Here is a 14197-nt window from a genome sequence, read left to right as displayed (position 1 = left end):
AAAAAAAAAAAAAAAAACTTAGAGTTTGTGGGCCTCTGAAAATTAAAAACTGACATTTACACCAAGGACCCAGAGACCCACAAAGACCCAGTAACCTTCCTCAACAAGATTTGACTATTTTTTGCACAATTTTAGGACTACATACCTCATTGCTGTTTATCCTTTTGTATTTTATTTATTCAACTGACTGTACCTGGGGAATTTACTATACTCTACTAAATGCTGGGCACTTTTACATTTATTAATTCTTATGGATTTTCATTCATGGCATGCCAGCACCCAAGTTTCCATCTGCCATTGAGCTGGTAGACACAGCTACTTAGTAGACACAGCTAGTAAGACTATGTATCTATCCAGTCTAGAACTGTGAAGACCTTGACATCTCATGAGCATTTTTCTGTTCAAACACAATCCAGGAGAAAGCCATAATTTGTTTGGGAACAGGGTTTTCCCTTCACTGAGAATTTCGTGCCAAAGAACTTTAGAAACAGAACAAGGCAAGATGTTTTGAAGTTGCAAATACATATGTTTAGATCAGGTAGAACATTGTTTTATAAGGAGTGGACTTAAGTAAAACTGGGAATTCAGTGACATTTATCCAGGAGACACCACTCCCATTTTGAATATTTGTTGCTATCATTTTTGCAAATAAATTAACTGGATCAAGAAAAGGAAAATAATTTGCTCAAAGTTATACTACTTATGAATGGTTGAATAAAGTATTATGCAACCACTATTGTAAAATTGGTTTTAATTTTTATTATGGTTATGAATAATTAGTAGCATTTTTATTACAGAAAAATATAACAAAAAGCTTATATTAATATTCTGATAAATTATAGAATGTATATCTATCTATTTTTGTTATTTCTCTCGTATCTATGATCTCCAGCCTGTGTACATTATCATCAGGTTTAGTTTAATGAATTTCTTCATGGAAAAGCCAAAGTCATCATTTCTCCATACCTCTGTCATCTTGACACTCCTTTGGTAACTTTCCATCATTTAGTCTCCAGCATGGGTGGATTATATAGGATATCAGGCTTATATAAATGAATTTTTCATGATAAAGAATAAAAAGGAAAATAAAAATTATGAATTTTCAAATCCTGTCAGTCAGAAAATATAGTATGTCACTTTATATTTATTTGGGAAAGTAGCAGGGGAAATGGTTATGAGGGTCAATTTGGGGGTTTTTAGAGTCCAGAAAAAGAAGTTGAGAAGTACTTCCCAGATGTATACAGGTTCAGTCAAGTCTTAAACAAATTCATTCTAAAGTGAAAATAAACTTAATTCTCTCAAGCATTGTTTTAAGAGATTGCTAAGGCTAATGTATTTTTAATCAGCGGAAGCCTTAAGATTGATATTTTTTAACAATTATCCTTGATAAAGCTTTCTTTATTCCAATCAATCTACCTCCCAGGAATCCACCCCCACCACCACCACCACCACCAAAGAATAGGAGGTGCTTTATTAGAACTGATAGAAAGAAAGGTATGCTTCGAGTCAGGAAACCTGGAGTTTGAGACTCAACGAATCACTTCAATTTCTATAGCTGGCAAGAGACTGAACTCTGTTGTCTCTGCTTATTGCTTTTCCCACTCTCTGCTCCTTTATTTAACCTTCTGCAGGAAAAAAGATGTTGAAATCAGAGTCTTCCCCATGGTGAGGGAAAAACAATCTCAGATTAACAGTGAGTACTGGTGATAGGAACACAGGTTTCAAGGAATCAAATCACAGCTATTGGGCTTACCTGGTGATTCCTCTCTTCACATCACAGCCCACGGGAGCCCTTCCTCCAGGATACTTGTGGCTCAATTACTTCTTATGCTGTTTGGAAAGACAGTCTTAATATCTAAACCACAGCTGCTCTCTGGCATGCACACAGGTCCACTGATTCATGAACAACTCCTGGTGCACAGTGCTGCCCTTGCAGGCCCAACAAGCCCAGGACACACCCCCTTGAAGAAGGAAAAGTGAAATACTTTTCTGCTGACTCTCCCTCTGTCTTCCAATCAGTATCAGCCTGGTTAGAGGAAGCTGCTCAGGCCCCAAGACCTGGTGATTCTCCCAGCTGACATTGATGGATTTCTGAAACCACAAATGGAAAATGCTCTAGGGGAATGTGGACCACTTCTGTCCCAGATCAGTTTTCTATAAAATGTCACTCTGTTGAGCTTTCGTGTCCAGCCTCCAGACACCTGGGGTCATACACCATAAAGTAGAAGGAATGCAGCCCTTAATCCCTAATTCCAATGAGGAGAGGTGAGTAATTCCAGTGGGGTCAGGGTACAGGTAGATATTATTTTTCATTTTCTGACTTTCTCACTCAAAGCTGAAGAATCAACTTGCTACTTTTTCGGGAAAAAAAAAAATTGGAACCTTGAACTTCTTGATGGGATAATATGGAATGGAGGCTGGCAAAAGAACATCAGTGCATGTCTACAGAAGATGTATATTTTCAGTATGTTCTTTCTCCTTAGAAAACCTAGAGCTAAATCTTATTAACTTCTTTAATAAAGGTTTCTTTCATTTCTAAGGAGTCATCCAATTTGAAAATTAACACCTCGTGTTTGCAAAAATATATATATATATTTGAAGCCACTCCATATTTTATGAATGACTTGAGGTAGCTTACAACACTACTGCAAAAAATAAAATTATATTAGAATAGAAATAAAGAAATGCGAACCATAAAAGTTGTATATAAACTATAGAAACTGTAAAAAGAGAAACTATAAAAGTAGAGTTACCAACAGTGCTAACAAGATTGGAGTCCACAATTTTAGGGCCAAGCAGCCTTAAACACAATGTGACCCTCTTGTTTCCAGCACCAGCTGGGCCACTTAGTCTATCTATATCATAACTCCTCATGATCAGCTCTGGATCTGGTCCAGTGGGAAAGCTGTCAAGAGAACAAAGCCTGCTTGACAACCCCTAATTGTTCAAGTGCATCAACTACTGCACCTTTGTCCCCTACCAGCCTGGGCAGAATAGAATTTGGTCTCATAATTTAATCAAGTTAATTCCATTCTCCTCGTGTGCCTTTTTTGCTGGATCTTGCTTGTTTTTAGGATCCACCAACTGTAAGTGGAGACCAAATTTCCGTTCAGTAGGAAAGGTCAAGGGCTTCTAGAAATATATACTCTCATTCGGTCGATCCAATGTCTAAAGCACTGGGATTAGATGCCGTCTCTTCAGTTCAGCGCTGCCCTTTTCCTATCATCTCCTTTTAAATGCAAGTTTACGTAGAAGCACAGAAGTCACGGACACCTTAATGGGAATGTGTTTATAAAACGGGACTAATAATCTACTAATTACTTAGGGAGAAAAGTGGCTGTGGAATGAGATGGGAGCAAAAGGGAAGAATAAGGCCATAGTGGAAGGGCAGACAAAATGGCCAGTCAGCATGGAGCTTAACGTGGTCAGGACTTGAAGCTCAGATGGCCCAGCCCCAGCTCACTGTGTTGTGAAGCCCAGCAATGTCCCAGGAACCAGCATAGGGCCCGCAGAACCAAAAGGATCACTACAGTTTCTTATTAGACCAAATACATTTTAGCAGATACCAGAAAATTAGACAACCGGTAGATATAAATGTTTTCCAGAGTACATTGGTTGGGGGGATAATCCAAATCCAAACAAATGAATGCATTTCAATAGTTCGTTAATTCCATATTTAATAGAAAGAGATCATAGTATACCCAATATTTATGTTATTTCACAAAGAGGGTGCGCTTTTGAATTACTGGTGACTCACCAATAAGCCGCTTACTCACCCCTCCTAGTTTCCTCCTAGTAATTTTTTAATGCATGCGATGCTGAATTTCTTAATACTTCCTGGTGAGGTTATGGGGCTCCCCAGTTCCTGCAGAGGACAAAGAGCGAAGGGAAGCAGCATGGGTTTGAGCGCTGCGACGGCATTGTGTGACATACCACTGTTGTGAGCCCACGAAGAGCTATTTTCTATAAAGGCAGAGCTGTGGGAGCATTGCTCCTCTAGTGTGATTGTAGTGCTCCTTCTGCCACAAAATCACACACACTAACCTGTGAAGCAGGAACACTGTGTTCACCTGAGCACATGAAGGCAGCTAAACAAATGTCTTTTGGTCTTTCTGGTCTCCTTTACATTCTTCTCTCTGGTAATCTTGACCACAGAGCTTCCTTGGCAAGAGTCCTACAAATGCCACAGAAGAACAAGAAGGAAGACCTGGGGCTGAGGAAGAGCTCCAAACCTTCCAACTTCATATATGTTGCATTCCTCAACAGTCTGATCATTTTTGATTTCCCAGCAAAAGAGCAGAGTCACAAGAATAAACAGCAACAAACCTGAGGCCCGGGAGAAAGGAAAAGGCAAATATAAATATGTTATTGGAACTGGTTATCTAAATCTTATCACATCAACCAACTTTCCCTGAGAGAATGCTGGCTTGTGAGGCAATATCGGAATTAGACAGATCAGCAGGTAAACTTGAGGAGGAAATGCACCCACCCAGAGCAGATGGACCCTGGAGGGCAGTGACCATCCATGAGAAGTGCTAGACATTCTTTGAGCTTGGTCCAAGAGAGGCTCCATTTCAGGGGCTGCAAAAACTTATGGCCGCCTTAGATGATGATTCGAGAGCATGATAGGCCCTGAACTATTTCTGGTGTCTTTATTCTATAACTGTGAAATGGTTAAATTCAATAAAAAATATTTAAGGTATAATTGTTAGGTAATCCGAAAGGAGAAGTGAAGAGGGGAAGAGTTGAATGAAAATGTAAATTCTAGTGAGATTTTTCTAACTAATATAAGACTTAATCAAAGCCGATGTAGTCTCTTAACATTCAGAACTAGGACTTAAAGAGGGGTGGGTGGAGAATTATTAGACTATTCGAGGGCAAACTTTATCAATGTAACATAAGAAACTCTTTTGGGGGGTGCAGAGTAGCAATGGCATTGCATAAGAATTATATTGCTATTTAGCATTAAAATAAGGGACATCCAAATAAAGGGGGAATTCACAAAAATGGAGGAAATCTTTTCCTATCCATATCAGATACAAGTGTAACAATCTATAAACATGGGCCTGGATAGAAAATTAGAGGAAGAAATGAACTATCAAGCACTTAGTGTCGGCTCACATTTACTGAGCACTTATTATGTTCCAAGTACTGTTCTGAGCAGTTTTTATAGTCCCATGTGCTTTATAGAATGTGCTAATAGTGTAATGTACTAGAGCTACCTATTCTGACCTGACCCGTCCCATAGGTCTCTCTCCAAATCTAACTACACAGTAACAGGAAGAAACAGCCAGCCTAACTTAAGATAATTTACTTTTCCCATTATAAGACTGGACTAGCAATAAAATTCTCTGCCACACATTAGGACCAGGGTACGGTGCAGAAAGCACCTCTTCCCGGGAATCAGCGGCATAGCCAGAAAGGAAGCAGTTCCCTTGCCCATCACACAAAGCACGGGAGCCTAAGGCTAGACCATTCGTAGACAACGTAGACAACCCGCCTCTATGTCAGGGTTTCCTAAGAGCAGAGCAGCTCCCTCCTTGAGAGCTATTGAAAGTCAGCCCTCAAGGCAAACAGAAAGGGCCCTACCAAGTTTTGTAAGTTCCCCAACTGCTGTCAAATTACAAAGAATCAACAGCTAGGTACATTTATCTTGAATTAAACCAGTTTCTTATGAGTCCTCACAGATTCCTCCAGAAAAGGAAACAGGAAGTGCGACCTATTCCTGTGAACCCGTAGAAAATCTTAAACTCTTGTTCCTGAAACTGGATAAGCCCACACATCCTGGGGAATCAGGGAACTTTTCTGAATATTCTTTTAGCCTGGTGTCTACGCCACTACTCTCTTCAAAATGATTCCAGTTCCTTTAACTAGATATCTTTACGTTAAATTAACTGCCATGAAAAAGTAACTTCATTGTCAATTACCTCTACTATTAATTTTGACTTTTGTCTTTTCAATCTTTTTGCTAAATTTGTATCATCTAGGCTGCAAGGCTTCCTACCACTTCTATGTGCTGGAATGATCTCGTGTTCTCTGCTGCTCCCGGGGCCCTTAGGATAGGCTTCCAGAGATTTTTATTCCCAGTAGGCAGGACTACAGCCCTACCTCAGCTTGGAAGTTACAGAAAACAGACCTTCTTCCCTCAACATCCTGATTTAAGAATAAGGGGGAAAAAAATCTCTGAGGGGAAATAATGTAGGGAGGAGGCAAGAGAATTAAAAATGTTAATGAAGCTACATTCAGAGACTGAAATGTGCTGATCAGCCCTGCAGCCAGGCCAGGAGGACACCCATAAAACAAAGGAAGATTTCTACTGGGATTGCTCACAACCCACTTCCCACACCTGTGGAAGGGGAAACAGGAACAACAGAGTCTTTAAGTGGTTGCCTTACACAAATAAAATCTTTCCTTCCCTGTGGCTAAACCCATGAGAAACCCATGGATTAAAGGCTGAGAACTGCCAGCAGGCCTTTCAGGCTACATATTCTTACCTTTTCATGCCACATACTATTCCCCTTCCTCATTGTATGTCCATATCAAAGGAAATAGGAACTAAAGAATGACATATAAACTGAATTCCTTGAATACTCAGGGTCCCTCTCAGTGCTTTTACTCTGCCTCTCTCACTGTCTCCCTCGCTCTCTGCCTCTGAGAGGAGACCACACTCTGTCTGTGGAGTGTTACCCGTTTTCTAACAAACTTTCCTTTTGACTCTAACTCTGACGAGAGTATTGAATTATTTCTACACTCTCTGCCAAAGGACCCTCTTCTCTCCATACAGGGCTTGGTTTCCCCACTACTCGGGGAAATTTGCCTTGTCCTGCATCACTTTTATACTCCCAGCAACCTGTAAGACAGTTACCACTATCATCCCCATTTTATAGGTGAGAAAATAGAGGTACAAGGCAGCAAAGTAAATGATGTTGGGCCAGGGTGCCAACACAGCCTGACTTCAAAGTCTGTTTTCTTAACCTATATTCTACTGCTTCTCAGACCGATGAGAAATACAAATAGAAGTATCCAACCCTTGAAAAGTAACCAAAGAAAAGGCAAAGACAAGGCCATGTCTTAGGTACTAACAAGTCATAGCAGTCTTATCTTCTGAACCTTGGAAAATAAATTCTAGAGAGCCATGGAAATCCTACAGAATCCACATTTCCATTTTATTCAAAAAGTAAATTTCAAATATCAAGGCCCTGGGTAAATTTAACAGAGCAAGGCAGGATTCCATCCATGGCCTTTAAACAATTCAGAACAAAAAGTATGTAAATGTCAACAATAATACCGATCTTTTTTTTTTTTTTTTTTTCACTCTTCCTGTCTTTAAAATGAGAAGTATACAGCACCACATAGCCCACTCTCTAAGCTCAGTAGACCCTCCCGGTGTGGCATGAAAGTCACAACCACAGGCAGTGGAACACATCCCTCTTCTTTATAGGGTGCATAGAAATTCACACGGTGCCAGGGCAGCCTCAGTGGAGAAGTTCAGTCTGATATACCTTACAAAAATCCTGCTTTTACTACACATGTTCCAGAGTCCCCCGCCCTTAACAACGAGATGCATTTCTCCACCGCAGGCCTAAAGCAGCAGAGAAAAGTAACACAAACAAGGCTTCTGGAGAACAGTCATGGGCCTGCTGGTTTAGAGGCTAAAACCCAAGAGACTGTCACTCAGTGCCCCAAGGGTGCATTCCTGTGGATGAGAAGCTCTCCCAGAACACAGTAAAATTGATTCTGTCCCTGGGCACCTTTCCTTTGACATTGTGGCTGTACTCAGTTTCCTCCTAAGGACAAACATCTCAAGATGTGGCCCGAGATTAAGACATTCCTGTTATTTAAGTACAGTTTCTTTTTAGCAAACCGCAAGTTAACCCTAGGGCTTCGAATGTCTTTCAAGCAAAGAGAGACATCTAGTGGCCAAAATTCACAAGTGGAAGAGGCCAAGTGTTTAGAAAACACTGTCAGTACAGTGGTTTAGAACTAGATGGCATAAGGGTACCCTGGGGGACTGGCAGGGAGGGAGGAAAAAGGGGAAGTGGTCTTAACCAGATAACCTCTGAGATCTTGAGCAACTTTGTTCATATGTTTGGCAGAGATTCAACTTCAAATGAAGTTCATTCATTCATTCATTTACTCATTCAACAAATGTTTATATTAAATGTCTGCTAGATGCAAGACATTGTACTAGGCCCTGGGGAACCTCAAAATCTATAAATACTACCCTCAAGGATCTTATAGCTTAATAAAAAGACTAGGCCACCAAAAATCAGCTAAAATACACTATAATAAGGGCTAACCACACTATGGTATAGCAGGCTTGTAAATGAATCTTTGAGGGTGAGAAGAAGAAATCCCTAAACCACAAGTCTCAAACTAGCACCCTGTGAGTCCCATCTGGCCTGCAGCCATGTTTTTCTTGGCCCACGCAATGTTTTTAAAACTCTGAATTAGTTCCTAACGTTTATAGATCAGGAGAGTTCACATAAAAATCCAGATTTCAGCTTCTTTTGGAAAATGGGAAGATCTGACAACACAGTTTCCATATTCCTGCAGGGTGATATTTAACAGGAGCTGAGTAGAGGCTATCTGCCTTTTTTTTTCATAGCAGAAAACTTTGCTTCTTTCAATGAATTTTTGGTAGATTTCACATGAACAGAGTACAAAACTTAAAATTACAAAAATTTATTCATCGAAAAATTAGTCTCCTACTACTCTTGTTTTGAACTGATAAATCATCTGAAAAAGCACCTGTTATTACCGCTTAGAAATTGTATAAATATGTGTACCTCCCTCATAACTTACAGGAATATTAATTTCATCTGGATAAAAATTTTAAACAAATTATATAACTATAGAGATATTAGAGGAAAACGAGGGATTTGTTACTGTTGCATCAGTAGAAAACAATTTGTTGATTTAATAACCAAAGCCTTTCTAAAGTAAGGCCATAACCCAGACATCACAAAAAGAAAAAAATTGGTATTTGACTACATAAAAGGCGGGGGGCGGGGAGGAATGATTCTTAAATAAATAATACTTCTTACAAATCAAGAAGAAAAAGAGACAACTATTGAAATAACTTGCTAGGCTTGAAATGGAGCTGCTCCTGCCTGGGGTGCCATGTCAGCAAGCCAAAACTTTTTAGATAATTTTAACAACCCTGTAAATGCTCCACTTGACCAGAAAGGCAGTCTGTCCTGTCAGCCAATCTCCAAAAACCAAGTCAACTCTGAGCTCTGTACTTATTTCCTTGTTCCTTCTCGCCTCATATGAGATTGACTATGTGGCCCCAATCATATCAGATAGTTTATATTTTTCTCTTCCTTGTTCTATATTTCTTATCTTGTAAAAGCTTCCTGCCCTCCACCCCATTTTGCAGGTCTCTGAATGTAGACTGTCCACTTCCCGATGTGTTAAGTAAAGTTTGTATCACCTATGTTGTCTTCTTTAATCATTTTTTATCATAACCAAAGAGACAAATGGACAAAGGAATATATATAAACAAAAATAAAAATAAAAATCATTTTGAAATCTATGAAAAGCAAGGAAATATCTAGTATAACTCGAAGAATGAAGAATAAAACATTGATGAAATATTATTTTTCACCGCTCAGAAGGGCAAGGATCGAAGGGATTGATAATATTGTTACAGGTGGGAAGAAACAGACAGTCTCATAGATAGCTAGTGGGAGTATGAGGCAGTAGGTCTCTATCAAATTTTAAAATGTACATATTCTTTGACCTAGCAATTCTGTTTCCTAAAAATATAACCTACATAGATACTTGTTCACATGCAATATGATGTCTATACAGATATATCCAATGCAGAATTATTTGTAATATGTGAAGATTGGAAGCCATATAAAAGTCCATCAACAAGTGTGGTAGATTTCATCTGTTTCAAATTGCACATTTTTTATATGTGCAGAAAAAACATTTGTTTTAAGTAATTGAAATTCTGAAATTGTTACTACCGTGTACTTTAGCTTAAACCAACTAATACAGAAATTGGTACTAAGAAAAGGGCAAAAGCTTCCAGATAAGAAATCTGAAAATATGTGGCATTTGCTTCTGTTCTGTCCGATGGGCAGCAAGAAGTCTGTTACAGGAGACTGGGATGGAGGCAATCTATGTAATGCAGTGAAACATTTGTGAGCACTTGGATGACAGATAATGTGTTAAAGAAGCTTGTGGCTTTAGGCTAAGAAGTTAGAATTCCTTTTAATATGACTAGTGGCTTTCTTGACAAGGCAACTGTCTTAAAAACATACTTGGCTTTTTGTTTATTTTATTCTGGTTATCTCTAAGGGCCAATAGCTATGCCCCCAATTCTTTTCCAGGGAGGTACCTTGAGTGTATCAGGCTTTGATGGGAGAACCATGCCTCTGGTCTCTTTTCTCTGAGCAACTTTGTCAAACTCGTTGTGAGGCTTAGTTGAAATTGGCTTTAATCACTCAAAGGCCATCTCAATTTATATTTTACTAGTTAGAGACAAGAATTAGTTACATCTTCTGTCTGGCAGGTCCTGGGATTTTTGTTCTTATTTTTTCCTTTTTATTCCTGCTTGAGAACCAGCCACCTTTTTCTTGCAATACATAGTCTAAATCAGCCAATAGCAACAAAAACATGCTAGTAACTGCTTTTTCGATTATCTACCCATCTGTTCAAAAACCATTGATAGAATAATATGTCTTTTTCCCATAGATTTGAGATGTGCTCCTTATTAAATATTAAATTCCCATGTTTCTTTGGATCTGTTTACAGACTTTGTATTTTTTCTTTCATTTATCTGTGTCTACTCAAGAATGAGCTCAACACTATTTGCTGTAGCTTCGTAATATATTTTCATTTCCAATAAAATAATTCTCTCTCATCATTCCTCCTTTTAAGAACTTTTTTTCTATTGATGTTTAATAATTTTTTGTGTAAACTTTAAGATCAGCTTGTCTGGTTCTCCCTCCCCTCACACCACACACACCAAAAATGTATCGATATATTTTTTGAGATCATGTTAAATGTATAGATAAATTTGGGGATGATTAATGTCTTTCAAATGTTGAGTTCCTCTAAGAATATGGCTTGATTTTCTACTTTTTTTGGAATAAAATAAAATAATAAAATAAAATATTACTGAATAATCTTAACAAATATACAAGATCAGTATGAAAAAAAAATCTTTCTAAATCTACTAAAGAACACAAAAGAGGATTCCAGTTATATTCCAAGTTTTGTGAGGCATGACTGCATGTTCTCACATATCATTGAAATATAACATAAAATTCAACCTGATGTTGAGAAATATTTTTACTCAGGATGATGTTCCATTGTAAGTTTACCATGAAATCGCAAAAAGGAGTTTCTGTGCAAATGGTCAAAGGATATACTTTTAAAGAGGAATAAGTTTTTTTCATAAAAAAAAGGAGCAGATTGGGTGAGGGGAAGACAGGGAAATGAATAAAATACACTTAATTTTGCACTAATATTTCTGTTTTGACTACTATCATTTTTTTCTGCCCCTTCTGTATGGCCTTAGGGTATGGTATATATCTACAGGCAATTTCCATTTTCCTGCACAGAGATGAAATTTAAACAGGGTCAGATTGTGCTCAATTATCAATCTATTTTCGTTACCCCCTTTCTTTTCCTCTCCTTTCCATCTCTTCCTCATCTTGGCAGTCCCTCTGCCTTGCAAGGACATAGTGGGGGGAGAGTACTGAAAACGATGAGAAATAAGATCCTTTCCTTTGAAATACGTGTTCGGCGTCTGAGCAAGCATTGGTGCTGATTATTGATAAAGGAGGACAAACAATGACATGAGTAAAACTAAAACTATTTTTTTGAAGCAACACCCAAACTAGCATATGTGAATATAAACTTAGAGTCTAACTTCTGTAAGATATAATATTATTCGTATGTTATTAACACACACATATGGTGTTCTGATCAAGTAAAACTTTTAAAGACATACATGTATATACACACTTAGTTTATAGATTTTTGATCGTGTGGCACAGTCTTCTGTTTTTGTAGCCCAGAACTTCCAAACTAACAATATGGAGTTCTGACATGGATGCTGAGCAACTAGAACATTCATACAGTGGTAGTAGAGATGGAAAATGGTACAACCACTTTAGAAAGCAGTTTGACAATTTCTTAAAAAATGAATTACCATGTGACCCAGCAACTACACTTCTAGATATTTTCTCAGAGGAAATGAAAATAATACATCCACACTTAGTGCCTCTGGCACTAAGGCAGCCTGCAGTATTTGCGGTTCTAGCCCCAACATTTGGAGTTTCCTTTTCGAATACTTAAAAAAAAAAAAATGTTCATAGCAGCTTTAATCAGAATGGCCAAAATCTGGAAACAATCCAAATATCCGTCAAAAGGGACAAGCAAATTGAAACGATGCAGCCATATAATGGACGACTACTCAGGAAGATATATAACATTCTTAGCAAGATTCCTTTGGCCTAAAAGTAGTAAGGACAGTGTGCTCTGTGGAAGAACAATGCTGTACAAATGAAAGGTATGACATTCCTTGGTTTTAATCTATACTCTTCCTACAGGTTCTCCATTGCTCATTGCCAACTTTGGATTATTGTGCCTTAGTGCTGTTTTAGCAGATGATAACCTCAATTTTATTCAACAAGTATATACTAGCACTATGTTAAGTACTGTCAGAGACACAATAAGAAGTACACCAAGTGTCAGGATGTAAGGAGCTGACGATTTTTCATGGGAAACAGCAATAATACATAAAAAATTGAGAACAATATTAGATATCATAATAAACATTTTCAATACATGTTACCTAATTACATTCAATAAAAGTAATGAGAATAATCACAATAACATAAGAATTTAACTAAAACCTTAAGTTATGCCATACTTGCTGGTCCTCTCTCATGTTCATAATTGGCACAAAGGGACATCTAGCCAATTTGCCCTATGACATTAAATTCCAGAGATTGGGACTCTACACTTGGCTTTCTTGCTTATCTTAATAAACCATCATGATGCTATCATATATTAAATATTTAACTCTTTGCTGTATATATTTTGTCTTCACCACATAGCAGCATTTCATGTAAGTTATTCTAACTTCTTAAAAGACTTCCTTTAATTTGCCTTAACTTTAATTTCCAGAGTTCAGAGCAGACTCTTGTGTTCAATATTCCAAAGTTTAGTGCTTCTTTCACATATACATATTCCGTAAGCCTCTATTCACAAATTTAATCAAACACGTTCTCTCACACTTATATTTTGCAAGCTGGGACCTCATTTGTAATTTGTCATACACAAAACTTTTTAATGAAAACTTTTAAATAAAAATCCACATAACTGTAGTGAATTTTAGGTGAAGTATACATTTATCATTATAAATTCATATTTTCTTTTCTGGTTTCCTCACACAACAACTTACAGTTAGGCAACAGGCCAGGCTTGGGGATGCAGATACTTAAATGTTGGAGGGCAAATTAAATGGCCCAACAAATGCCTAAGCATACTAGTAAGGCCAGACAAAAGCATGTTTAATTTACCAAGTGGATTAGTTGGGGATCCCCAGAGAAACAGGACCAATAAGATATATGTCTATATTTATATGATTAGAAAGAGACTTGTTATAAGGAATTGGCTCACGTGCAAAGCATCATTACTGTGTTTACCCAGTATTCCATGAGGTCTCCAGGGGCAACATCTATTCAGAGTGAACACTCAGGGATGGAGAAAACACTGACAGTTACTGATATCAGTTCTTCTGGTCATTGGACCGTTGTGAAGTATTGGCTTGCATACTGGATACAAGAAATAAAATCCAAGGAAAAGAAAAGATTTCACTAGTTGTAGATTAGTTTGGGTGGTCTTTGGGAAAGAGGTATAATAATTCACAGAACAATTTTCTATATTAAGATACAAGAACTGCCCTTCAGAGAATATCTGAGCATCCATATTTCTGTACGAAAAAAGGGGGGCAGTGAATTTTCTTCAGGCATAACAATACCTGTGCGATTCCCTATTGACTCATTGAACCTATTGAAGCAGATTTTCCATGCCAATGTCCCACAACAAACACACTACAACTCTTCCTCCACCCACTCATCCCCTTTGCTATCTGCAACTTCCCAGGAGATACAAATAGCCTTTGAATGAAAATAACAGACAGTTCCACTAATTTATTTCACCTCCTAGT

General features: G+C 38.0%; 1 protein-coding gene across 1 annotated transcript in view; it reads right to left on the bottom strand.

Moving 5' to 3' along the window:
• ADGRF1 (adhesion G protein-coupled receptor F1) overlaps nucleotides 1–1890 on the bottom strand; it is a 35785-nt gene extending 33895 nt beyond the window's left edge. Inside the window, exon 1 of the mRNA XM_006926827.3 lies at nucleotides 1754–1890. The gene's annotated coding sequence lies outside the window, so the exon portion shown is untranslated. The remainder of the gene's footprint in view (nucleotides 1–1753) is intronic.
• Nucleotides 1891–14197: the final 12307 nt, after the last annotated feature.

This window comes from Pteropus alecto, unplaced genomic scaffold (assembly GCF_000325575.1).
Source record: "Pteropus alecto unplaced genomic scaffold, ASM32557v1 scaffold7, whole genome shotgun sequence".
NCBI lineage: Eukaryota > Metazoa > Chordata > Mammalia > Chiroptera > Pteropodidae > Pteropus > Pteropus alecto.
The sequence above is the reverse complement of the archived record's forward strand: the minus strand, read 5'-3'. Positions and strand labels throughout refer to the sequence as shown.